Source organism: Triturus cristatus, chromosome 2_2, assembly GCF_964204655.1.
Source record: "Triturus cristatus chromosome 2_2, aTriCri1.1, whole genome shotgun sequence".
NCBI classification, from domain to species: domain Eukaryota; kingdom Metazoa; phylum Chordata; class Amphibia; order Caudata; family Salamandridae; genus Triturus; species Triturus cristatus.
Genome location: NC_140582.1, coordinates 408,868,616 through 408,894,978, shown reverse-complemented (window position 1 = coordinate 408,894,978; position 26,363 = coordinate 408,868,616). Strand labels below are relative to the sequence as shown.

The 26,363-nt window shown below is 44.8% G+C and overlaps 1 protein-coding gene across 3 annotated transcripts in view; it reads left to right on the top strand.

Moving 5' to 3' along the window:
- The window catches only part of LOC146862301 (UPF0462 protein C4orf33 homolog), a 139,775-nt gene that overhangs the window by 25,669 nt on the left and 87,743 nt on the right, over window positions 1-26,363 (top strand). The gene's annotated exons all lie outside the window — the stretch shown is intronic.

The following is a 26,363-nucleotide window of genomic DNA, read 5'->3' as shown; positions in this document are numbered from 1 at the left end:
CAGTGGCCCAATTTCTATCTGTAAACTCACAACCAGAGCGCACGATGCACGGACGCGAGAACAACAAGAGAAGCCCGGCGGAGGGGGACGGCTGTGTGATGGGCATCCGTTGTAAATGAAGGAACATGCAGTCACATTGAAGTTGCCAGCTGGTTTTATGCGCTCCGGTGTGACCCATTCGCTTTGATGTCGTAGAAAAAGATGCTCATTTTGGGACTGATTTCCATGAAAGGTTTTTTTCCAGGTAGTCTGGCAACGTTTAGTGGCTCACAACGCGCACGTGTTTCATTGTCATTTCACACAAACCTGTGATTTGTAGTCATGTTCACTCTGAAAAAAAACAAGCACGCGAAAAGTAAAAGTGAAAGTGATCGCGATCACGCGAAAAGCAACAAGCCCGGCGGAGCGTGGCGCGCGCGCATGGGGGCGGGGGAGCGAACCCTTTGAAGTGCTCCCAAAAAGCAGATTGCATGGCGGCACGACGCGCGTGATTGTGCGCGTGCTAGCGATGCAATCCGCTTTTTGGGAGCACTTTTCTAACCCGTTTTCTATAGTCTCGCCTTGCGATCGCTTACGCGATAGCAAGGCGAGACCTAAAAACGAGTCCTTCACGATAGATGGATGTAGAAATGTTTATTAAAGATACTCACATAAAACCCACCGGTGAGTAGAACAAAGCACCTCCAGCACCGGTCTGCTCCACATCATTCAAGTGAACTCACATTCCAAATGCTCACCTGGCAACAATATTTTACATTCCCATAAAGACATGTATACCAATGACACAGATAAGATTCCACTCAACAGATATTCAATCTGAGATGGTTGAATACAACTGATGAGTCCACATGTGTATGAGAAGTGCACAGCTGGACAGCCAGGCTCGTGTGGCTTAACATGGTCTCGGGGAGTTTTTGGGGGCACTAATCCAAATATATTTTGGCACCCCTTTTTCGTGAATTTACTGCTCATTTTCTGCTAATTGAAGCATGTGTGATGCCAAACTTTCAAAATACAGTTAAAATATGTGTTACCAGAGCCCCCAAAAATCCTTAAGATGGCACTGGTCAAAGAGAGAGAGACTCAAAGGGCCCTTTGGAAGGTGGGGGCCTGTTATGATGGAATCTTATCTAGTTTAATTCCAAGGTTAGAATATGAGGCTGATAACACTCAAAGCGTCAGTTGACCCTGGCTCCTCGAAGTGGATTGACGCCAGGTTGTGTTTCTACAGTAAATCTTAATCTATAACCCAACTCGTGTCCTGTGGTTCTTGCAAAGTGATTTACAACAATTTGGCGACGATCTTCGACTGAAAACACAACCTGGCGGTTCATTACTGTTCGTAGATGTTCGCAAAAGAAACCCACACGTTTATCTAAGGAATCTTTAAAGTCTGAGGTTAGATCATTTAGACTGCACCCCAACAGGAGGATTTGCTGAAAACAGCTTGATCTTTATAAGGTACTGTTTGTATTTTTCCTTTAATTACAAAGTGAACTCAACGTTGGTTCCTCGCTCCCCAGGTCGCAACACAGAATCTTGGTGAAGTTGCCTTGAGGTTGTGACGTTGATATCAGAATTAGAAGCGCTCGCCTCTGTTTGTCACTGAAGCGCAACGTAAGTTATTCGGCTGCTGAGCTCCGGATAGCATTATTACAGTGCCATTGCCTGGTTCTTGCGTATCTCGCAGCTATGTCGACGTGCCGCCATATTTGATGAGAAGTACTCTTGCAGTGTGTGATCAGCAGCCTTTGTTGTGTCAGCATTCATTAACACGCTTCTCTAACCAACTAATGCGCGCTCGCTCACAGCGACTAGCAGGAGTGTCGTTTTCACAGCAGATAGTGCACGCACTAGCATGGTGATCTGCCCACCTGAAAGGAGATCTTCACAGCAGATAGTACAGGCACAAGTACAGTGATCTGCACACCTGAAAGAAAGTCTCTTACCCCAGAGGCATCCTGTAGTGGGTATGAATGCCCATTTTTATCTTTTATTATTTGTGCACAATAGGGAAGTGAACAAGCGTTGCAGTTGAAAAACGGTAATTTGCACACCATTTGCCCTTTTTTCGTTATCCAGGTTATTATTGTGTGTTTTCCCAAAATACCACTGGTAAACTGAGCACATCTTGGTTTTGGGGTTTAACATGGCTATGCAATCCAACATTATAATGCCACCTGTTAGAAGTGGGGGTCTATAGTTAGCAGAGGAAGGTACCTTTGTCCAAATAGGGACCATTGCTTCTAGTCAGGGTAAGGGTAAGGGGGATACACTTCTAAAATAACCCCTGCTCACCCCCATGGTAGCTTGGCATGAGCAGACAGGCTTATCTCAGAGGCAGTGTGTAAAGCATTTGTGAACACATACAGTAATACAGTGAAAACACTACAAATGGACGCCACACCATCTTAGAAAAATACGTAATCTTTATCTAAACCATACAAGACCATACAACAAAAATCCACAATACAGTAATACAAATATGACTTTCTGAAATGGTAGAAATAGTTCAGTTCAAAGCAAATTGCAGATGCAACACTTTTCACACAAAAAACCTTGGAAGGTGATGCGTTGGTTCCTTACACACAGGGAAGCTGATGCGTTGGTTCCTTATTGCTGCACAGGGGAGGTGATGTGTCAGTTCCTAATCGGAGAGGACGTGATGTGTCGGTGTCTTACTGCGTGGGGAGGTGATGCGTCATTTTTTTTACTGCATTCCCCAACGATGCAACAGATTTGGCACCTTGATGCGATGTGACGATCCGTGACGATGCGTGAGTTCTTGCAGCCACACAGCAAGCCTTACGTCCGAATCGGTGCAGTAATCTCGGACTTCAGAGAACGGTGCAGTCAATGCGCCGTGCGGCGATTTCTCGAGCCGCAGGCAGGCGCTGCGACGATTTCTTCGGGGATGCGTTGGAAACAGGTCTGGATGCCTTTCGCTTCTCGAAGTTGCGTTACTTTTCCCAGCTTGCATCGACAAACAGCCTCCAGAGGTCCAAAACAACCGCAGGCACCTCTTAGCAGGTCAGAACTCCCAGCAAGGAAGCTCAGGGAAACTGGTAGTGAAGTCTTTGTGTCCCTGAGACTTCAGAACAGGAGGCAAGCTCAGTTTCAAGCCCTTGGAGATCTTCCTTAAGCAGGGGACGCAGCATATAGCAAAGTCTTTTTCTCCTTTTCTTGACAGCAAGAAGCCACTGCAGGCCACCCCCAGACAGCAAACAGCACAGGGCCAGTATTCCTCCTCAGCTTCTCTGGCTCTTCTCATTGGCAAAGGTTCCTCTTGATTCCCAGAAGTGATCTAAAAGTCTGGGGTCTGGGCCCCTCTTTTTATACAGTAAATCTCTTTGCTCTCTCCTGGCTGAGGGCTCAGAGCCCAGTCCAAACCAGTTATGGGGGTCACTTTGCAAGTGCACAACAACCTCCATTGTCAGTGTGAGCCCTGCTCCAGACACACCACAGGGGGTGGAGCTATAATTGTGAAAGGCAGGCACAGCCCTATTCAGGTGCAGGTGCTACTCCTCCCACCACTCCAAATGCAGACCAGGCCTATTCAGCCTAGCGCTGACTCATCCAGACTCTCTAGAGCCACTGCACATCCCCAGCCCTTGTCACTCCAAAGCGAGACAGTCAATTCACATCCTAGCAGTGGCACACTGGATGGCTAAGCAAGAAAATACATTCTTTCAAAAAGTGGTATTTTCAAACACAGAATGTAAAAATCACCCTCACAAAAAGATGCATTTTAACATTCTGAGTTCAGGCATACTAAACTTTTTTTCCCATCTGGTTCCGAGGGGCAATTATGGTTATAAGATGTTATAAGCAAACTCCCCGTTCTATCCTATGGGAACAGATAGCCTTACAATAGTGAAAAAGTAAAGTGGCAGTATTTCATTATCAGGACATGCCACACACATCAGGGCATGTCCTACCTTTCACATACACTGCACCCTGCCCACAGGGGTACCTTGGGCCGACCTTAGGGGTGACTTACAGAAAAGGGAAGGTTAGGGCCTGGCAAGTGGGTGCACTTGCCAGGACGACATGGCAGTTCTAGACTGCACACAGGCTATGCAATGGTAGGCCTAAGTTATATTTACAGGCTGCTTGTGTGGGTGGCACAATCAGTGCTGCAGGCCCACTAGCAGCATTTGATTTACAGGCCTGGGCACACACAGTGTACTATACCAGGGACTGACTAGTAAATCAAATCAGACAATTATGGAAACACCAATCCATACATACAATTTACAGGGAGAGCATATGCACTTGAAACTGATCAGCAGTGGTAAAGTGCCCAGAGTAATAAAACCAACAAAACAGGTCAGAAACAGAAGGTCACAAAGCAAAAAATCTGGGGATAAACCCGCTGTAAAAGCCAGGTCTAACACCACCCATGTTTTTAACTCAGCCTGGCACATCGGCAATTGCTTGGGAGGATTTGGTAGAGATGGTGAAGAAATCTAGATGGTAAAAAAGTTTCAGCAGCAAGGAAGGAAGTTTGTTGCTTAGTGCTCTTGGTAGTGAAGGACAACACATTTTCAAATACTTACCTGTAGCTGTTGGTCCAAATGGTCAACCTATGGACAATGTTTATAAAGAAGCCATTAAAACGTTGGAAACAAGGTTTGCAAAAGAGATCAATTTGGTCATGACAAGATATACATTTTAGGCCCAGCCTCAAGCTGAGTATGAATCTATAGACGAGTTTGTTGCTAGGCTGCGAGAATTATCGGTAAAGTGTTGTTTTGATACAATGACTGAGGAGCTAATTTGTGACCAATTAATAGTGCAATGTCAAGAAAAGAAAATCCAGAAGAGACTATGGGCTGCAAAGGATCCATCTTTGAAGGAGGCGGTGGACATAGCGAAAGTCATTGATGAGTCTCAAAAGTGTATGAAGGAGTTAAGAAGGAGAGAGAAAACTAACAGTGATGTCTCTAGCTTAGAGTGTTCGCACAGGTAGGAAGAAGGTGAAGTTAGTGTAGTATCAAAATAAAATGTGAAAGGGGTGTTTAATACATCTTCAAGGAGCAAATGGAAAGAGTGTGTCCGCTGTGGAAGTTGTTATCATATGGCAGACTCAAAGCGATGTTTCGCCGTTGATCAAGTTTGCAGGAAATGTGGCCGCAAGAGCCATTATGCGTGCATGGGTAAACATGAAGACCTGTCTGACAAGAACAGATTTAAAGTTAATGTGGTGAAAGAGTGTGCGGAAGAACAAGTGTTTAGGGACAGAATATTGGTGGTTGACGAGACTGTGAATGGAGTAGCAGCGGGAGGAGTGGAGGATGCAAATAGATTGAGTAGCCCTGCGGCCATGTTTGACGTGTGTGAATGCAATGTGGAACTCATGGTCGATTCAGGGTCCATATACACCATCATTCCTGAGTCATTATGTAGGAAACTGTGGAAAAATGTCTCCTTGAAATGTAAGGATATTTAATCCAGTTGTGTATCGAGGTGAATCCATAGACATTGTAATGTAGCTGGTTGGTCCTATACAGTTTGGAGCAAAATGTATAGAAGGTAAAGTCTATATTTCTAGGGATGGTCCCCCCAGAGTTGGTTGGATGCACCTGTATGGCCTCAGCATTGGAATAAATCCGAGGCCACCCTGTCAGATCATAGTATTGGAAGATGTTCAATTGAGGGACATTATGCACCAAGTGCATAAGGTTTTCGAAGACAGACTGGGGTGTCTAAAGGGCTCTGTACACACAATTGTGCTTAAACATGATGTGAAGCCAGTACAGCATAAATTCAGGAGGGTTCCAAGCTTGGTGATGGATGGTCTCAAAGAACTGTTACAGGATATGTTGAAGGGAGGAGTCATAGAGCCAGTAGAAGCCTCGCCTTGGGTTTCTCTGGTGGTCATTACCCAAAAATCCAATGGCCCCTGAGATTTTGTATTGATTTGAGATCACGTAATTGTGACATTGTGACTGACACTTATCCTCTTCCCAATATTAATGAACTATTGCAGTCAGTGGGAGGTGGCAGGTACTTCTCCAAAATAAATCTGAGGAGTGCTTACCATCAGATCAAATTACACCCATATTTAAAAGCTTTGACCGCTGTCATCACCACTGAAGGGACATACTAGTTTACTCGCAAGCCGTTAGGCTTAGCGTCAGCTGCGAGCGTATTTCAGAGGATGATGGCGAGCATATTTGAAGTCATGGAAAGCGTTGTCTATTTTCAAGACAATATTTTAGTTTCAGGAAAGACAGTTGAACAACATATTGGCATTCTAAGAAAGGTTTTGAGGAGGCTTGAGGAAGTTGGCATGTCTGTAAGCCATGACAAATGTGAGGTTTTAACTGAGCACGTGGAATATTTAGCTTACACGATATCTAGTGGGGGAATAAGGCCTAAACGCTGCCTGTTGGAGGCAATTAGATCTGCACCGTGTCCTAAGGACAAGGACCAGTTGAAAATTTGGCTATGTCTTGTTGAATATTATTCTAAATTTGTTAAGGGATTTGCAGATAAAACTGAGAATATGAGGAAACTTCTGCATAAGGGCAACAAATATGAGTGGCAAGAGGAGCAACAGATTTGTTTTGAGAACATCAAAGATGAAATATGCAAAGTGGGCATTTTGGCTTTGTTTGATCTGCAAGGTTGGCCAGGTTTTCTGCCGGATTACAAGAATATCTTTATGATGTGGAATTTATACATGGGTGGAAGAATCTGCAGGCAGATTGCCTGTCGCGATTGTCTTTGGATTGAAAACTGTGGATGGGTCTGCTATTTGGAGTTATGATTCTGAAGAGGCAGTAGCGTTTGTTAATGATGTGGTGCAGAGTAGCCTAGGTGCTTTTACGAGGGTGGAATGGGAGGAGGAAATGCGATTGGTCGTGGTGTTGAAAGAGGTCATGGTGATGATCAGGAAATATGCTGCAAGGGAAAGCGCATTGTCTGGGTCAGCTAGACCTTTCTAAAAAGTGTTGGATGAATTATCTGTGAGTAATTTGGATGTAATCATGAGAGGTCATCGCTTTGTGCCACCGGTTGGGTTGAGATTTCACATTTTCAAATTAGCACATGAGGGGCTCTTAGGACAAGATATGACGAGCAGGAGGATTAACAATGTATTTTTGTGGCCGGGGATAGATGATCAAGTCAAGAGGTGGGTGGAAAGTTGTAGTATTTGTAAGGAAAGTGAAAAAAGATTGAGAGTGGACTGTCGGGGCGTTAGTGGCCAAAGTGATGATGCAGGAGTATCTTGGCACATAATTTGCTTAGATTTTATAGGCCCCCATGTCAGAGTTACCGTGTGAAATGCGGTTTGCTCCAGTCATTGTAGATGTCCATTGAAGATGGTTGATTGTCAAATTTATGAAGGATGTGACAACTAAGTCTACCATTGAATTCTTGGAGAGGATTTTTGATGAAGGTGTTCCTCACACATTACTCACCGATAATGGCACGCAGTTAACTTCCAGTGAAATGTGTCATTTTTTGGAACCATGTGGGATCAAACATTCCTGCACCTGTCTCTACATTCCCATGGGTAATGAAATTGCTGAGAGGGTCAACAGGTTGGTGAAAGGTACGATTCAACTTGTGCTGTCCAATGGACAACCTGTTAGAAAACACTTGACTGACATGTTATGGGCGTATTGCACCACTATACATCGTGTCTGTAACGCCCTGAACGGATCGTTTTAACAGACACGACAATGAGGACGCAACCACTTGTGAAGGGTTAGTTCTTTTAATGAAGGCAAATAAAATACAAAGAACAAACAAAAGTTATAGTCACTGGAATCCTCCAGGCTAAGTACGTTACCAGCCCACAGCACGGATGGTCCTAACCGTCCTCTGCATATACGCCGATCCCGGCGTATGCCAACAGAGGGCAGAAATGAAATGGCCGACAATGCCAATCGGTAGGCTGTGAGGGGCACGAAGAGTGTTGGGGAGAATCGAGGAGTCAGGGAAACACCCAGCCGGGGTCTCTACCTGAAGGGAGCAGCCGCTCAACCTCTTCCTCAGACTGCACCGGGACGCGGAGTCACCTCCTGGTGATGCGTCACCGATACCCCAATCACAAGCAAGAAGACTGAACCGAGAGCAGCCGCTCGATCGATCCTGTGGACTTCCGAGTCTGTAACGCGGCAAACACCTCCTGGTGTGCGTTACAGCTGGCAGTCCCTGTGTCTCTGGTCGGGCTGGGAGTTACGACTCCAACCAGCAAAAGCGCCACTGCGCTTGGACTCAGCCGAGTCAAAAAGCGAAGCTCAATGGTTGACCGGTAGAGCTTCCGGGTCCTTCACAGGTGACGATGGGGCAAGACACGGCCCAGGGAGTAACGACTCGACCTACCTCCGTTCTTGCCTTACTGGAGCACCACTCCGGAACACTGCTCTTCACGAAGCAGGTACGTCGGTGTAAACACAATATCCGACAGCCTTGTACCTCCCGGTTCCTCCCTTTATAGGGCGTGTTTTCCTTGAGTTATGTAACAGCTCTCCTGTTTACATAAGGGCGTGTTTCCCTTGAGTTATGTAACAGCTCTCCTGTTTACATAAGGGCGTGTTTCCCTTGTATGACAGGAATTCTTGACAGTACATCCTCCCTCTCAGCGGCTCCCCACGGGTCCAGCGCTGGCAGGAAAACGCCGATGGAACAAGGAGACCAAGCGCGGAGCATGAACCCCTTCAGCCGGTTCCCATGAATGCTCCTCCGGGCCATAGCCTTTCCACGCAACCAGGTACCACAGCTTCCCCCTGCGCCATTTGGACGCCCGTATGCCCGACACTTCATACTCCACCTCCGACTCCACGCATACCGGCCTAGGTGTCCCAGACAGCTTGGAGGGTGCTGGTTTGAGCAATGATACATGAAAGACAGGGTGTATCCGCAATGACTGGGGCAAGCACACCTTCACGTTCACGGGACCCATACACTTGGTAATTCGATAGGGGCCCATGTACTTGGGATGGAACACACTGTTCTTTCGAAACCTCATGTTTCTTGTGGATATCCAGACGTAGTCTCCAGTGCGGTACAGTGGCCCGGGCCTTCTCTTCCTATCTGCTGCAGCCTTGTATCTTCTCTTGGCCTCTATTAGGACAGCCCTTGAGCGCATCAACGTGTCTTTTATGTGTGCCACCCTGTCCGCTGTGGCGGGAATCCTGTCCTCTCTGAACGGATGTAGAAATGGCAAGAACCTGGGATGTTGGCCATAGTTGCTATAGAACGGAGATGACTGTGTGGAGCTGTGAGTGGCGTTGTTATAGGCTATCTCTGCAACCCATAGCAAGTCGACCCATTCTTCCCTGCCCTGGTCCACAAAACATCGCAGATACTGTTTGAGCGTTTGGTTCAGGCGCTCGGTTTGGCCGTCCGTTTGAGGGTGGTAGCTGGTGGACAGGGCGGTCTTAACATGCAGCGCAGTGCACCAAGTCTTCCAGAATTGCGCAGTAAACTGCGACCCCCGGTCCGACACGATCACCCCAGGTAATCCATGCAGTCGTACCACATTCTTTAGGAGTAGTGACGCCAATTCCCCGGCCGTAGGGACTCTCTTGCAGGGAATGAAGTGCCCCATTTTCGTCAAGTAATCCACCACCACCAGTATTGCCGTCATCCCCTGGTCTACCGGTAGGCCCACCACGAAGTCCAGTGATATGCTATCCCATGGTCTATCCGGGGTCGGAAGTGGATGTAAGAGCCCTTGGGTTCGGCCATGGTCGGCCTTCATGGTAGCACACGTAGGACACTCCTGTCCCCACCTCCTGACATCCACTCTCATGGTTGGCCACCAGAAATGCCGTCCCATGCTAGCCACCGTTTTTTCAAAGCCCAAATGACCTGCGCATGGAGAGTCATGGCACCAGATGAATGCTTGTTTCCTTAGCCTAGGCGTGGGTATCAATAGGCACCTGCCCTTCAGGGGTATCCCGTCCTTCAGCTGCCATTCTCTGTGACTGAGGAGCCACCTCCGCCATGCGAATGACCTGATCCCTCTCTTTATTCCCCTCAGGAAAGTATCCGGTTGGATAACCCCCAATACCATCCTCGGGGAAATGATGGAACGCTCGGTTGCAGGCAATGGTTCCTTAACTGCAGATTGACGGGACAGGGCGTCCGCCTTCCGGTTTTCCGTCCCCGGCCGATATGTGATGCGGAAGTTGAACCCCGCAAAGAAGATCATCCACCGCAGCTGCCTGGGAGAAAGGTGTCTAGTGGCCGTCATGAACTGTAGGTTCCGATGGTCCGTGTACACCGATACCACATGTCTTGCCCCCATCAACCAATGCCTCCATTCGGTGAAGGCGTCCTTGATTGCGAGAAGCTCCTTCTCCGCAATATGGTAGTTGCGTTCGGCGTCGTTGAGTTTGCGGGACATGTACGCAACGGGATGAAGCACCCCTGTGTCGTGGTTGCGTTGGGACAAGATAGCCCCCAGCGCCACATCCGACGCGTCCGCTTCCACCACGTAGGGGAGATCCGGATCGGGGTGAGCCAACACCGGCGCCTTACCAAAGGCGCTTTTCAGGGCCTCAAAGGCTTTGTTCGCTTCAGGGGACCAGACAAACTCCTTGGACTTCCTCAGTAGCTGTGTGATTGGGGCCACCACTCCTGAAAATCCATCTATAAACCGCCTGTAAAAGTTGGCGAAGCCAATGAAACTTTGGACGTCCTTCACGCTTTGGGGCACCGGCCATTCTTTCACCGCCTTGATCTTTCGTTCTGCCATCTCCTGTCCCTCTGGACTCAGCATCACTCCGAGGAATTCCACGGATGTGACGTGGAAGTCACACTTGCTGAGTTTACAAAACAGCATGTTTTCCCTCAGCTTTTGGAGCACAGCTTTGACGTGGTGTACGTGCTCCTCCACACTGGACGAATAGATGAGGATGTCGTCGATATATACGACCACGTAGATATCCAACTCCTCTCTGAATACCTCATTCAAAAAGTACTGAAAGGCTGCCGGGGCGTTGCACAGACCGAACGGCATGACGAGGTACTCAAAAAGGCCGAACCTGGTCTTAAAGGCGGTCTTCCACTCGTCTCCGTCCCTCATGCGCACCAGATGGTATGCCCCTTTCAAATCCAACTTGGTGTAGATACGAGCTTTCTTGACCTGTTCCAGAAGTACACTGATGAGAGGCAAGGGGTACCGATTTTTTATGGTTATCGCATTCAATGCCCTAAAGTCCACACAGGCTCTCAGCTCCCCATTAGCCTTCGGGATGAAGAAGAGTGGCGAGGCGGCCGGAGACTTGGACGGGCGGATGAATCCTAGCTTGAGGAGTTTATCCAGGTACCCCTGGAGATGCACGTTTTCAGGCTCCGTCAGGGCATACAGCCTGCCGCTGGGAACGCTGGCCCCTGGCACCAGGTCGATCTGGCAGTCAAACTGTCTATGTGGTGGTAGCACTTCCGCCTTCACCTCATCAAATACATCCTCAAAACTGTGATAAGCCTGGGGGAGAGCCACATCTTTTTCTGCCGCTGTAGCCACCGTCTGACTCCCGCTCTCATCTGCGTCAAGGGATTCCGTTCTTATTCCACAATGCAGGATGCAATACGGTGACGTCATTTCGATGCGATGTGTTGGCCAATCCACAAAGGGGTTGTGTTTCTGTAGCCACGGCAATCCCAATATGACGCCATATTGGGGCGCTCGGATGATGTTAAAATCGATTTGTTCCAAATGGTTCCTCCCATATCTCATCGGAAGGACCCCCGTGTGCTGTCCGATGGGCCCCGTCACCAATCGCCTTCCGTCTACCGCATAGACGTCTTCGGGTACTGCTTTGGGAAGAAGCACTAGCCCTAGCCTGCATGCCTCGTTGTGGTCCATAAACATGCCAGTGGCCCCTGAATCCACCATGGCCACAACGGGTATCCACTGGTCATGCACTCCCACGTGCACCGTGATAAACAGGTGTCGTTGTCCCTTAGTGACCGAGTTGGAAAGTGAAGGGATGGATGAGTGACTCCGAGATGCCCCTTCTCTGGTCTTGGAGTCCTCTAGTTTTCCGCCGGTATGTCCACCACGGCTGTTACCGACCGGTTGGCCCGATAACGTGACGTCTTCGGTTTGGCAGGGCATTCACGTACGTAGTGGCCTTTTTTGCCACAATATAGGCACAATCCTTGTTTACGGCGTGACTCTTTCTCCGTGGCTGTGAGGCTCGCTCGTATTGCGCTGATGTCCATGGGTTCTCCCTTGGATGCGGTGGAAGTTTCAGGACTTCCCACCGTCACATAGGATGGAAGGGATTTTCCTTTTCTCCCATGATCCCCCTTTCTTTCACTTAGCCTATGTTCCAGCCGTAATACCAGGTTGATAAGGCCCTCACATGTCTTGGGTTGAGGGTCAATATGAGCCACGGCGTCCTTGAGCTCATCGCACAGCCCTTGATGGAAGAGCGCCGTCTGTTTAGCAACAGGCCACTTGGTTTCCGCAACCAGCCTTCGGAACGCGTTGAGATACTGCACCAGGTCGTTGGATCCCTGTCTCAACTCAAGCATTTCACAGTCCGCCGTGTACGAGTCAGCCCTTCTGTCGAATACCTTCAGGAATTCCTCGCGAAAAGCACCCCAATCACATAAGAGGGGGTCGTCCCTGCTCACCAGAGGTACGGCCCATTGTGCCGCGTTTCCAGCCAAATAGGATATAAGGAAAGCCACACGAGCCTGACTCGTGGGGAACGCCTTTGGTTTGCACGATAAATGTAGCGCCACTTGTGTGAGGAATACCTGCACTGTGTTAGGATCCCCACTGTACCTCTCTGGTGTTGCCAAGGGGATGGCTACCGGCATTTCCACTACTACCGCAGGGGTCTGGTTCGTGAGGGAGGTGCTGGGCGTGAGCGGGTCCAATTGGATAGCATCCAGTCTGGCTTTTACATCGGCTGTTTCTTGCCTAGAGGCAGCCACTTCAACTTGCATGGCCGCTAAAGCAGCCAGCACATCATCAAGTGTTGCCATGTCTGTTATCGACCGGGAGACAGTTAGTGTTATTAAGGTCGGATATTTTGTAACGCCCTGAACGTCTCAGGATCGTTTTAACAGACACGACAATGAGGACGCAACCACTTGTGAAGGGTTAGTTCTTTTAATGAAGGCAAATAAAATACAAAGAACAAACAAAAGTTATAGTCACTGGAATCCTCCAGGCTAAGTACGTTACCAGCCCACAGCACGGATGGTCCTATGGCGTATGCCAACAGAGGGCAGAAATGAAATGGCCGACAATGCCAATCGGTAGGCTGTGAGGGGCACGAAGAGTGTTGGGGAGAATCGAGGAGTCAGGGAAACACCCAGCCGGGGTCTCTACCTGAAGGGAGCAGCCGCTCAACCTCTTCCTCAGACTGCACCGGGACGCGGAGTCACCTCCTGGTGATGCGTCACCGATACCCCAATCACAAGCAAGAAGACTGAACCGAGAGCAGCCGCTCGATCGATCCTGTGGACTTCCGAGTCTGTAACGCGGCAAACACCTCCTGGTGTGCGTTACAGCTGGCAGTCCCTGTGTCTCTGGTCGGGCTGGGAGTTACGACTCCAACCAGCAAAAGCGCCACTGCGCTTGGACTCAGCCGAGTCAAAAAGCGAAGCTCAATGGTTGACCGGTAGAGCTTCCGGGTCCTTCACAGGTGACGATGGGGCAAGACACGGCCCAGGGAGTAACGACTCGACCTACCTCCGTTCTTGCCTTACTGGAGCACCACTCCGGAACACTGCTCTTCACGAAGCAGGTACGTCGGTGTAAACACAATATCCGACAGCCTTGTACCTCCCGGTTCCTCCCTTTATAGGGCGTGTTTTCCTTGAGTTATGTAACAGCTCTCCTGTTTACATAAGGGCGTGTTTCCCTTGAGTTATGTAACAGCTCTCCTGTTTACATAAGGGCGTGTTTCCCTTGTATGACAGGAATTCTTGACAGTGTCACACGCAGAGGTCCTTTTCAAAAAATGAGGGGACGTTCCCCGGGGAGCAGGTTAGTTACTGCATGGTTAAAGGAATGGGTACAGTTGTGGGGTGAACATGTCCATTAACCAGGTAGCACCAATTTCAAGATAGGTAATTTGGCCAAAATATAGTCGTGAAGGGTGGATTGAGCAAATTCAAGGGTCCTTTCCGAGTTGAAATGTGGGAAAGTACTTTGTGGCCATTAATGGAGGTGAAGGGTGGAACCTGCGTAATGTGGCTCTATACCAGAGGGAGGACATTGTGCGAAAAGGGAGGATGAGGAAGGATGTTCAGGAGCTTTGTTAATGCGTGAAGAAGTAGTAATTTGTGATCAGTGGTGTTAGAGACAAGATTTTGTACTGGATGATGAATGTAGGTCCAGGGCAAGGGGTGAGGTCAGAGTTCGTAGGCCTCCTTCTTTTTCGCAGGATTATGTGAGAACATCATGTGGTGCAGGGGTGTGTAACTTCAAGCTCCTAGTTAGGAGAGTATTTTATGTTCATGTTGTTAACTTTGCGAAAGATACTTCATGTTTTGTTTTTCCATTCACATACATCTTTTTTTTTTTTTTACGCTTATGTCTATTTTTGAGTTTGCTTATTTCTATGTAAAGGGGAGAGATGAGTTATGATGGAATCTTATCTAGTTTAAATCCATGGTTAGAATGTGAGGCTGTTAACACTCAAGAAGCATCAGTTGACCCTGGCTCCTCGAAGTGGATTGACGCCAGGTTGTGTTTCTACAGTGAATCTTCATAAATAACCCAACTCGTGTCCTGTGGTTCCTGCAAAGCGATTTACAGCAATTGCCTACTTTGCCCATGCCTTAAATCATCTCTGATGTGGCCAACAGACAGGTAGAGTATGCATCTACTTACACCGATATTCTGTTGTTAGTGCTGCTGTTATCCTTGTGCTCCCCTCTGCTTATCTCAGCTGAACGTAGCATTTTATTTATATACCACTTGCTGCCAATAGTGTAGCTCTAAAGTGCTCTTACCTTCAGAAAGCATATGATCCAGCACAAAACTGGAAAATGGGGAATAACCTTTACCGATACCCTCCCTGCGTCGCAGACCCGACGTTACACTAGCTCATTCACACACGCAGTCATTGGTGGGGCTCATAACACCAACACTCAAACGTCTCTCACTCACGAGTCTGCACACACAGGAGGGATGAGAAATTCAAGCGCTGGACATGTGGTGTGAAATACCTTGAAACCTATAGGGAGTGGAAAGTTATTTTACAAAATATACATTAACGTCCTTCGCCTACAGATCCCTAATCTCAAACATCAAGGCACTCCTCCCTCTTGGTCGAATGGACCAATGTAGTTGGATTGGTTGATGGTAATTTAGAACCAGCTAAAAAAACATTTTAAGATTCAGAATCCTTATCTTTCTTAATGAAAAACCACAAACTCATTAATTTTCATTAATCAATAATGGTTTATCTAAATTTATCATAAGAATTTATTTTTGCATTTGTCTCGTCAAAGTTTAGAATTTCTTGATTAACCCCTTCCCCGCTCATGACGGAGCCACTCCGTCATGAGCCACGGTTGCCGTGTGCTCATGACGGAGCGGTTCCGTCATGTCACGGCCGTTGGCGGCCGCTCCGCCTACGCGGCGCTGTTTCCCCGCCTGTGCGGGGGGACAACACAACTGGGCGGAGTCATGACGGAACCGTTCCGTCATGAGCACAGCCCAACCGTGGCTCATGACGGAGCGGCTCCGTCATGAGCAGAGCGCCACCGCGCTGCCCCCCCGCACCACCCAGCGCTGCGGCGGAATTCCCGCCGCAGCGAAAGGGTTAATTCAGTTAAATCGCAGAACATCATATCTACCTAATCTGGCTATTTGAAGTCCTCTAATTCATTGGCTCTGCATAACCAAATTTTGTCGTAAATTGTCCAAAAAGCAGGCCAAAGCTCAAAGTTCTTTGCTCAGCACGTTACAGTCCCAATTTCTCAAAGGACCAGAAATCGTGCAATCATCTATCATAGCCCGTGGATTTAGAAAAAGTTTGCAGTCATCAAGCGGTCAGGCATTATCTGGATCATCAGGAAAGGCGTCACGAACAAAGTCATTGAAGGTTGATAGGGAAGAGTAGTTTTTTTCTCTCTATTCTACTAGACTTTTTATAATAAAATAAATCATAGAAGATACAAATTTTAACTTTAGGGCAGTCGTGATTGGCTGGTTGAAATCATCCGACTTATTTCTCCAGATTTTCAGTACAGTTCGAGGGGTGAGGTCATTGGTCTGCGAAAAGTCAGCTTGTTCCTGTTTACTGTAAGGTTGATTGTTCTCCTGTCTTGGCAGATGTCCGGTTCTACATCCTTGACCGGGGACATGTCGTACAGAGGTCGCTCCGAGGTTTAGGACATTTCTCGCACAGGCGCAGCTCACTCCGCATCTCATGAGACTGTGGCCACTTCAGCGTGTGGTGTCAGCGGCCATCTTGGATTTAGGTCCAAACGCTAACTTAAGCGAAACAAACACAAAATAATAATTAATTCATGGAATTGGTGATCCTAATGTTAACCCCTTGCTAATCCCTCTATGTGCTTGTATTTATCTAGCATATAGCGACAGTTAAAGCAATTATATTCACCTTTTCGATCCAATCAGGAATGCAAACATCACAAAGCAACATATATCATGCAATATTCTATTACCACATATACTATTGTTAATATGCGTACAGATTTTAGTAATAAGAGTTATTTAGCCATGCAATTAGCAAATCCCATGTATATTTTAGTATTAATAATGTTGATTAGTAAACATGCAAAACTCGTTTAATAATATTATAGTTAATAGATTATATAATTAGTATTTTCATGCAAAAATAGAGGAGGTATACAAAATGTTGCACTACCTGCTCCATCAATCCCCCCTTTGGTGATTTTATCACCACAATACCCAAAATGTTGTAAATTGTTATGAAAAGAAAATGAATTCATTGAATTTTAGTTCACATTTCTGTTTCCCCAATTTCTTCTTCTCTCGCTTTTCTATACCTACTTTCTTTCATTTCTTCTAATTCTACTTCTTCAAATTCTCTTTCTCGTCTTTTATTCGCTTTCTTTCTTAATGTTTCTCTTTTTAAGTTTTTCTGTATTTTCTTTCTTTTGCAACATAAACACCCTAGTCTTAAAACTAATACTAGAAAAAGTACACAGGTTAGTGGAAATAAGATTTTACCTATAAATGTGCTACCTAATTTTAATAGGAAATCTTTAATAGAAGATACTTTCTTTCCAATCTTTTCCCAAACACCTTTGCAAATCAGTTATATTTTTAATGTATGACTTTAGATCTTGACTTTCGTCTGGAATATAAGTACAACAATGTTGAACATTCCACAGACTCCACCCTCTTTTGCTAAAATTATATCAAGGGCAAGTCGATTTTGCATTACTATGGCGCGCATGGCAACCATTTCTGTATTTACCAATAAAAATCCTCCAGCGGTGCTTGTTGACAAGCGATCCACTACTGTTGATAATTTTCTAATTTTATGTGCATTCAGAGATATTCCCACTGCTGGTATCAATGCTCCAAAAATGTCTCCCACAATTTCTGACCAAGATTCTCTCTTTCTACATGTTAGTTGTCTACCTAACTCATGTACACCATCTCTTCCTCTTCCCACATGGAATATCTTTGGGAAAACCAGGTCCACATAACATGTGCCAAACCAATGATGTGGTAATCGGTAATATGCTTTGTTCCCGCAGATAAAATATAATCCAGGAAAAACTGGATCATTTCCTCCTTTAAATCCCCATCCACCCATTATTCGACATGTATCATGGCAATCACTGTTACCTACAAAATAATTATCATATGCAGTTTGATTCTTTCTAATACACAACTTTCCTTTTCTGAGGCCAATCTAAAGCCATTGTTGGACTAGCTTTTCCTTTCAAATGCTTTTCCTTTTCAACATCCCAGACTGTCCTTTCCTCTCTTCCCTCAGATACTTTCTTTTGCATTTTTAATCTCCTTTCTTCAACCATATCCAAGAACACTTTCTCTGACTTCTTTAAACTACAAGTTAGATTATTTCTAAATATAAACTCTAATGTTAATTCTTTAGTTTCTAAGAAAAATTTACCTAATACCTTTGCAGGTTTTACTTTATTCAATTTGTTAATTACAGGTACTTGTGAAAATATGTTATCTACATCTGAAAAATAATATTCTAATTTCCCTATTTTGTAAAACAAACTTGCTATTACGCTACATGTTATTCCATACGTTACTGGGAGGTGATGATAGGTCACTCCCTCAGATACAGATGCAGGTAATTGCATGCAGACGTAGCAATCCCTCACATCCATTATCTTTACATATTCATATAGTAGTTTTGAAAATACATTGTTAGAGAAATCATTTATAGACCTGTCATTATGTAAATAATTTCTATCTATATTAGTCGGATATACTTTCTGAAACTTTTCTACATTAGTGTTATACTCACTGTGTCCTTCTATTGTATCTAGTGTAACTTTAAATGAGATCATCAAAGCCAAAGCACTCCATAGAAGCATTAGTAATCCTGTACAACAACACATTTTTAACCACCTTCTACGAAATATACATTTAGTTTTTCTATTCTCTGTGTTTGCCATTTCGAAAAATGATCAGTGTCTTTTGACTTAGCCTCTTCTACTTCTCAACTAGTTTTGTCTAACCCAAGACTCTAAGCACCTACTTGGTTCTATCAGTTATGTCTCTTCCAGTAATTTTATTGTCTTCCTATTGGTATCACTTTTGGTCTTTTCAGTTTGGCATTTGATCGTCTTTCACTTTTCTTTCACAATCTTGATACAGAATTTCCTGAACATCTGTTTCTTCTCCAATGTCAGACAAGATAACTCTCAGGATTTCTGATTCTTCGTCTTCCTCAACCACTTCTGATATAATCACCACTGGATTTTCTTGACTATCCGCCTCTTCTTTTATTTCAGGCAGCGCCACATATGAACATTCTGGCAACTTATACTTCTGGTTAGGTTTTCTTGTTCTCTTATTTTCTTCTGTTGTCATTTTTCTCTCGTCTTTTAACTTCTCTTGACTAGATACTTAATTCACTTGTTCAGCTCTAGGTGAATTCACTTGTGTCAATTGGTATCTTAATCTCTTTATTTTGTTTGGCCAAATTTCATCTTTTGCTGGTCTTTTCCATTTATTTCCTTTATCATTCTTCTCAGCTCTCCGTGCTCTTTTCCTCAGAACTCGACCTTCGGGTACCTCTTCATCACCGTCTTCTGATTCTGTTTCAACTTGACTTTTACCTTCAACTGTTTTTCTTTCCACCACCTTTTCAATTCTCCCTACGTCTGTCCCTCCTCGTGTTTCTTGCACTCAATCTTCCTGCTGACTAACTGTCTCTTTTCTAACTGGATGTTTGAATTCCCTACAACTCCTCGGGGGTCTTCCGCCAAAATCTTTCCCTCACTCTCTATATCTGGCACCTGACCGTCTGCTTCTGTTACTTCAGGTGGAATTTCTCTCAACTTTCCATCAGGAATTTCTTTATCGAGAACCTCTTTTATTGTCTCTTCACTGTTTTTCTCTTGTCCAGTATGTACTTGTGCTTGTTCCATTTCTGAGTCTGAACTGGTGTCTGATATCTGCAACTTTCTTCTCAAGGGAATGTTCTCTGGGGCAACGGTCAAATTTGGTTCTGACTCCCCCCTTTCAGAGTTTTGTCCTGTTCTATTGTCTTCAGTATCAGATTCAGAGCTGGATTCTGATTCTTCAAAATACTCTCCTACCTTGTTATCTTCTGTATTTGGAATTCGCAGGGTATGACTAGCATGGATCCAGTTCTTTATTCCAGCACACTTTACAGCTGTTGTTGTAGTTAAAATCACATGTTGTGGTTTCCCCCAATGTGGGACCAAACTGTTCCTTCTTCTGTGTACTTTAATTCTCACCCAGTCACCTGGGCTCAGATCATGAGCTGGCTTCTTTTCAAGGGTGGTGGCATCCGATCCAACCTGATGAAACACAGAATGTATGGCGTCAGCCAGCCCCTTACAGTAATCCAACACCAAGTCATCAGAGATAGGCAATAACTTGTTGACTGGAACGAATACATGCCTCATTGCTCTCCCCATTACAATTTCGTGGGGACTCAAACCTGTGTTTCTATCTGGAATTGATTTAATAGTCATGAGTACCAGATGCAAGACATCAGGCCATATCAGTCCTGTGGCTAAACACATCTTTCCTAATCTGTTTTTAATAGTACCATTTACCTGTTCTACCACACCAGAAGCCTCTGGGCGAAAGGCACAATGCAGTTTCTGTTGTACATTCAATGACTCACAAATTAACTTCATGATTTCATTATCGAAATGTTTTCCTCTATCTGATTCAATTGTAACTGGAAACCCAAATCTAGGGATGAATTCCCTCAAAAGCAGTTTTGCTACTGTTATTCCGTCACTTCTTCTTGTGGGATATGCTTCTACCCATCTAGAAAAAACAGGCAGACCATCACTAAAACATACCTCAACCTGTTACAGGGAGGCATCTCAATGAAATCAATTTGCATTCTGGTGAAAGGCCCTCCTTCTCAACCTATCATTCCTAGACTTACCACTGTTTTTCTTCCAGGATTGAACTGCTGACATATAAGGCATCGTTGACAAAGACTCTCAGCTACAAGTCTGAATTTTGCATTGTACCACGTCTGCTTAAATAGTCTAAGCATGGCATCTCTCCCTACATGTTCTTGTCCATGATACATCCGGGCCATGGCTGACACCATGCAATCAGGCATATTTGGTCTTCCATCCCGATAGACCCACACATGATCTGTTTCCCTTGGTGAACATCCTGCCTTGACCCATTGTCTCATTTCCTCATCTCATGCTTCTCCCTGTAACTGCCTCACCTCTTCCCAGGTATTCACAATGTTAGTAAACAACAAAGGACATGAATTCATTTCCTTCTCTTTTGCCCTGTTCACCGAATTCTGGTTTCGTGCACAATATTGAGCTATATCGTTTGCATACCTGTTCCCTACTACTACATAATCTCCAGTTTTGGAGTGTGCAGCACACTTCACAACAGCCAATTGCCTATTCAGCTGTATCGCCTCAAGCAATTTCCCAACCACTTCAGCATTCTTTATAGGGGTTCCACTTGAAGTAAAAAATCATCTCTGTGACCTAATTTGGCCAAAGTCATGCACGACACCAAAGCTATACTGACTATCAGTTATCACAGTCACTCTCACATTCTTTCCCAATTTACATGCTCTTGTTAATGCGAAGAGCTCGGCTACCTGAGCTGATTTTACTCCTTTTAGGTAAGATGCTTCCATCACTGCTGCAACTGTGCATACTGCATATGCTGCACTCAGATTTCCTTCATCTGTTCTCAAGCATGATCCATCCACAAACATCACATAGTCAGCTTCTGTCAATGGTATGTCATTTATATCAGGACGTGGTTTGGTACAGAAATCAAGCACATCCAAACAGTCATGATCCACCTCATCTCTGACTTCCACATTCTCAGCATCCGGCAATAACGTTGAAGGATTCACATTCAGACATCTCACAAGGCTCACATTTGTTGCACCTAATATGACTTTTTCATATTTAGTCAGCCGACTATGTGTCATGAACTGAGTGCGGCTCCTTGTTAGAAGGATTGACACATCATGAGGTACAAACACTCGCACAGGATATCCCATCACAATTCCTTCACTCTGTTCCAAACTCTTATAAGTGGCATCCACTGCTTCTCAGACAACCAGGTAACGCTACAGCTACTGGGTCAAGCATAGCTGAAAAATGTGCAATTGGTCTTCTCAGATTCCCATCTTTCTGTATTAATACAGAAAGTGCACATCCATTCCTCTCTCTGCAGTTCAATTCAAACTCCTTCTCATAATCAGGCATACCCAGTGCTGGTGCCTCACACAAACTGTCTCTCAATTGTTTAAAGGCTGTTAACTCTTCTTTATTCAATTCAATGGGATCTTTTACATCACTTCTCGTCAGACGTTCTAAAGGTTTTGCAATCAGGGAAAAGTTACTTATCCACTGACGACAATATCCTACCATTCCAAGGAACATTCTCACTTCTCTTTGCGTCATTGGTGCTCTCATTCCTTTTATTATCTTGATTCTTTCTGCTGTTATTTTCCTCTGTCCTTTTTCAATTTTATGGCCTAAATATTGTACTTCTTTCTGGCAGAATTGCAATTTCGATGGGGATACTTTAAGTCCTCCATCTGCTAGATGATTTAGCAATGCTATGGTATCCTCTACACAAGCTTCTCGTGTTTTTGACGCCACAAGCAGGTCGTCAATGTATTGGATTATTACTGAGCTCTCGGACATCTCTAGATCTTCTAAGGACTTTTTCAATATCTGGTTAAGTATTGAGGGGCTCTCTGTATACCCCTGTGGGATTTGACACCATGCCAAAATGCGGTTGCCAAAACGGAACGCAAAAATCTGCTGACTGTCTTGATGCAATGGGATGGAAAAGAAAGCATGACACAGGTCAATCACTGTATACCATTCTGCATCATGTGGAATCTGATACAAAATTACTGATGGATTTGGTACAATAGGACAACATGACACAACTACTTTGTTTATTTTTCTCAAATCTTGCACTATTCTGAACAATCCATTAGGCTTTTTCAGTCCCATAATTGGTGAATTACATGGACTACTCATTATTTCTCTCCAAATACCTTGTTTAATCATTTTCTCTATTATAGGAGTAATTCCTTCAATTATTTCGGGTGTCAATTTATACTGAGGAATATTTGGGTAACTTATTCCTTCTTTCACTGTCACTTTTACAGGGTCTACATTTTTCATTTATCCCACATCTTCTCCTGTGAAATCCCAGACTTCTGCCTTTACTGTCTTTTTCAGTTCTTTTGGTAGCTCTTCAGGGTTAAATACAGCAAATGCCTCAGTAATTTCGGTTTCCATATTGGCCATAGTCATTTTATACAATACATCTTCGTTAGGGGTCTCAAATGCTATACCATCGGGAGTGCAACATATGGTGCAATTCATTTTGTACAGCAAATCTCTTCCTAACAGATTTACAGGGCTTGAATCACACACGACAACACGGTGCATTTCAGAAAATGTCCCTGTTAACCTTTACTGGTTCAGTAAGATAAGTTTTAATCTGTCTGTTGGATACTCCAACTAATTGGATTGTTTCGTCCGAGAGAGGAAGGTTTTTAACATCAGCTGACCTGACTGTGGATCGAGTAGCACCAGTATCTACTAGGAAAGTAATATTTTCATCATTTACCTTTCCATCCATAAAAGGACCTGTCTGGTCTACTTCTAGAGTTGCGCCAAGTACGCACTCTTCTTCCTCCCCTCGGCACCGTCAATAGCTTTCTCCTGACTCACTCTCATCGCGTTGTAGCCAATACTGCGAAACAGCACTAGCGTGCGGCAGCTTAGTTACCTGTTCTTCGTTGTAGAATCCTGTCTCATTACTGTATTTCTGAGGATTTGCGCTCTGTGGAAAAGGCGGTTTTGGTGCCTGATTCTGATGGGCAACAACCTGCTGCTGTCGCTGTGGTGGACAACTCACCTCTTTCTGCACCTGCGAATTCAATGATGCATTATCACCATTAGTACTCAGGGGAAATTTACACTCGGATTTCCAATGCCCTATTCTTCTGCAATTATGACATGGCCACTTCTTTTTGGCTTCTTCTATATTAAATTGTCCCTTTCCTTTTCCATTATTAAATTTTGTTTTGTGGTAAATAAAATCTTCTTTACCGGACTGAATTTCATACGGAATCTTAAAATAAAGTAAAATAGCTCAAAATAACAAGAGGCAGAATCCGTGGTATAAGAGGTTTTCTAAATGGGCTTTATTCCACTCAAAATGGCCGACTCGAGTCGCGGCCTTCAGGTTCCGTCACCACGAGGGTTCAGGAAGTGAAGTACAATACTTTATTGACAGACATGCATTTTTATAATAAGTACATTACAATGAAACGAATGTAGAAGGCGTAATCGAAACTAGGCGTAATAAGGAATAAAAGAAACATGATTGGTTAGGATTATCAGACATAGGTGGATCTATAAGATAATACTTGGCATAGATGCGCGCGCAGCAGCATGACGTGTGATTGACGTGCAACTAGGGGGTGAAGGGGACTTGACATTTAGCTCTACATGTGGAGACGAGAAGTCTGGGGGGTCAAGTCAACCTAATCCCAAATCATATCTAACATCCTATGTTTAAAGAACTATGTTATCCACAAGGAAGGACTCTCGGACAGAATCTAGTCTATACTGACTGTGTGCGTGCACAAACGCCTAAGTGTCTATATGAGATGCGAGAGGCAGAAAACTTTCCATGACAGCAGGGCTATGAATCACTTGCAGGAGGACGGAAAGGCTGAGTCCTTTGCTTGTGAGCTAAAGGAAATGTTTACCTAAATCACTAGACAGGAATGCATCGGCTGAAGAGCAAAATAGATAATTCGAAGGTGAAATACAGCTTCTTGGCAGGCAGGCGAAAACTGGCCGAGGCAGGCACCGTTAGCTGCACAGGGAGTAGGGCAAAGTTCATGGATACAGATGCGAGCTCAAGCTGAAGCTGTCAAAAGACAGAGAGCAGGGAAAGGCTTTGAGGACAGAATCGGGCCTACTTGCCTGAACTGTAAAAATGGAGTAACTTAGCCATATAAAGTCGGTGGCCTTTCATGCTTAGGAATCGAATATCCAGCCCATTGATGGCGGATCTGACAGAGAACATGTCGACGGTAGACACACATATGTTTGCGTCTTAGAAACTGGAACTGGAGGGAACATACATGTACTTGTAACATGCATATAGAACCGTTGGGGTCCAAGATAGGGGACATAACTGATCAGGAAAATCCACATTTCCACATTCCCTCCTTGTCCCCTACTTGCCCTTCAAGAGATATCAATCTTCATCATTCCATCGATTTGCTCATGGAGCATCATTTCTTCTTCCTTCTTCTTCCGGCATTTTGAACGAGAACTGTGATATGGAATGCATGATGTGGCACACAGACCACAAATCGCTGGTCCACATTGCAGGCATAAACAACAACTGAAGAGCATAAGAAGGCCAATACCTAGGAAGGATAGAACTCTCCATCCCCAGGCTGATATCACACTCCAAAACCACCCGGACCACGTCCAAGTGCCTGGATTCTCGTGTACCTGGCTCACAATCTTATGAAGGCGTGTTATAGCTTTATATACAGATGGCGAATTTTCTGGTATAAATATGCAGCAGCTGGATCCGATGACCCTGCAAGCTCCGCCCCTATCGGCCAGGATGACGTCAAGGACAAGACGATTCTGGAGAACAACAATTCTCATCACTGATTGTTCCTCTGTCAGATTGCCTAGGGCGGCTATAGTCTCATTTACTACAGCTTCAAGAGTCTTGGTGAGTCTACGTATCAGCTTACTATTTGATATTGTACCTATATAGGGAAAGATACCTTTATTGAAATCTACATACTTGTCCCATGCCGTCTCAGTATAATCGACAACTGGGAGATCTCTTCGCTCTCTATTGTGTACTAAATGAACATTTCGATAATAATCAGGGGGGGCTAGGAAAACAGGTGGCAGAAGGAATGCTATGTAACAGGTACCATCCCAATCTAGAGGCAGACGCATATATGCCGTCTGACCACATATAAAGTAAGAATGGCGAGAAGCTCTAAATGAAGATTTACCTTGATCACGATATTCTACTGTAGTAACGCATTGGCTATGGCCCATATGTATGGAACCAACTTTTCTCACACATAATTCACCCTTAACTGGAAATACTGACATAGTGGGCAGAATTAGTTCAACTTCGGATTTGACATTCAAAATCATAAGATTAGGCGTAAAATTACCTAATTTATACACTTCATTTTCTAAATCAGTTCCTGTTCTACTGGGGTGACCCTCCTTATTAGGGTGACAGACTTTGAATAAAACTAGATTCAGATTTCCCCATATCCAATGTTGTTGATAAACTGCTGTGTCTGGGTCTATGGAATTTAATAAACTAAACCATGCTCCACAGGAGCCATTGTGTGTGAACGGATGTGGAAAGAAAGGCAGAACTCCTTTGTTATTCTGATAGGGAGGGAGTCGGCCACACACCCAACAATTGGTGGCATTACTAGTCTGATGGGAATGATGTAACATACTAATGAATGTGTTATTGCGCAGCGCAAGTCTATAAGATAATTCATGTGGCGGTAGGTCACTAAAAGAATGTTCAGCAGTAATATTATAAACATGTCTAGAAATAGGATGATATATGTGCAAAATCACACTCGTAATGATTATTAAAACACTCAATAAAAACAGAATTAATAATGTCCTCACACAGTAGC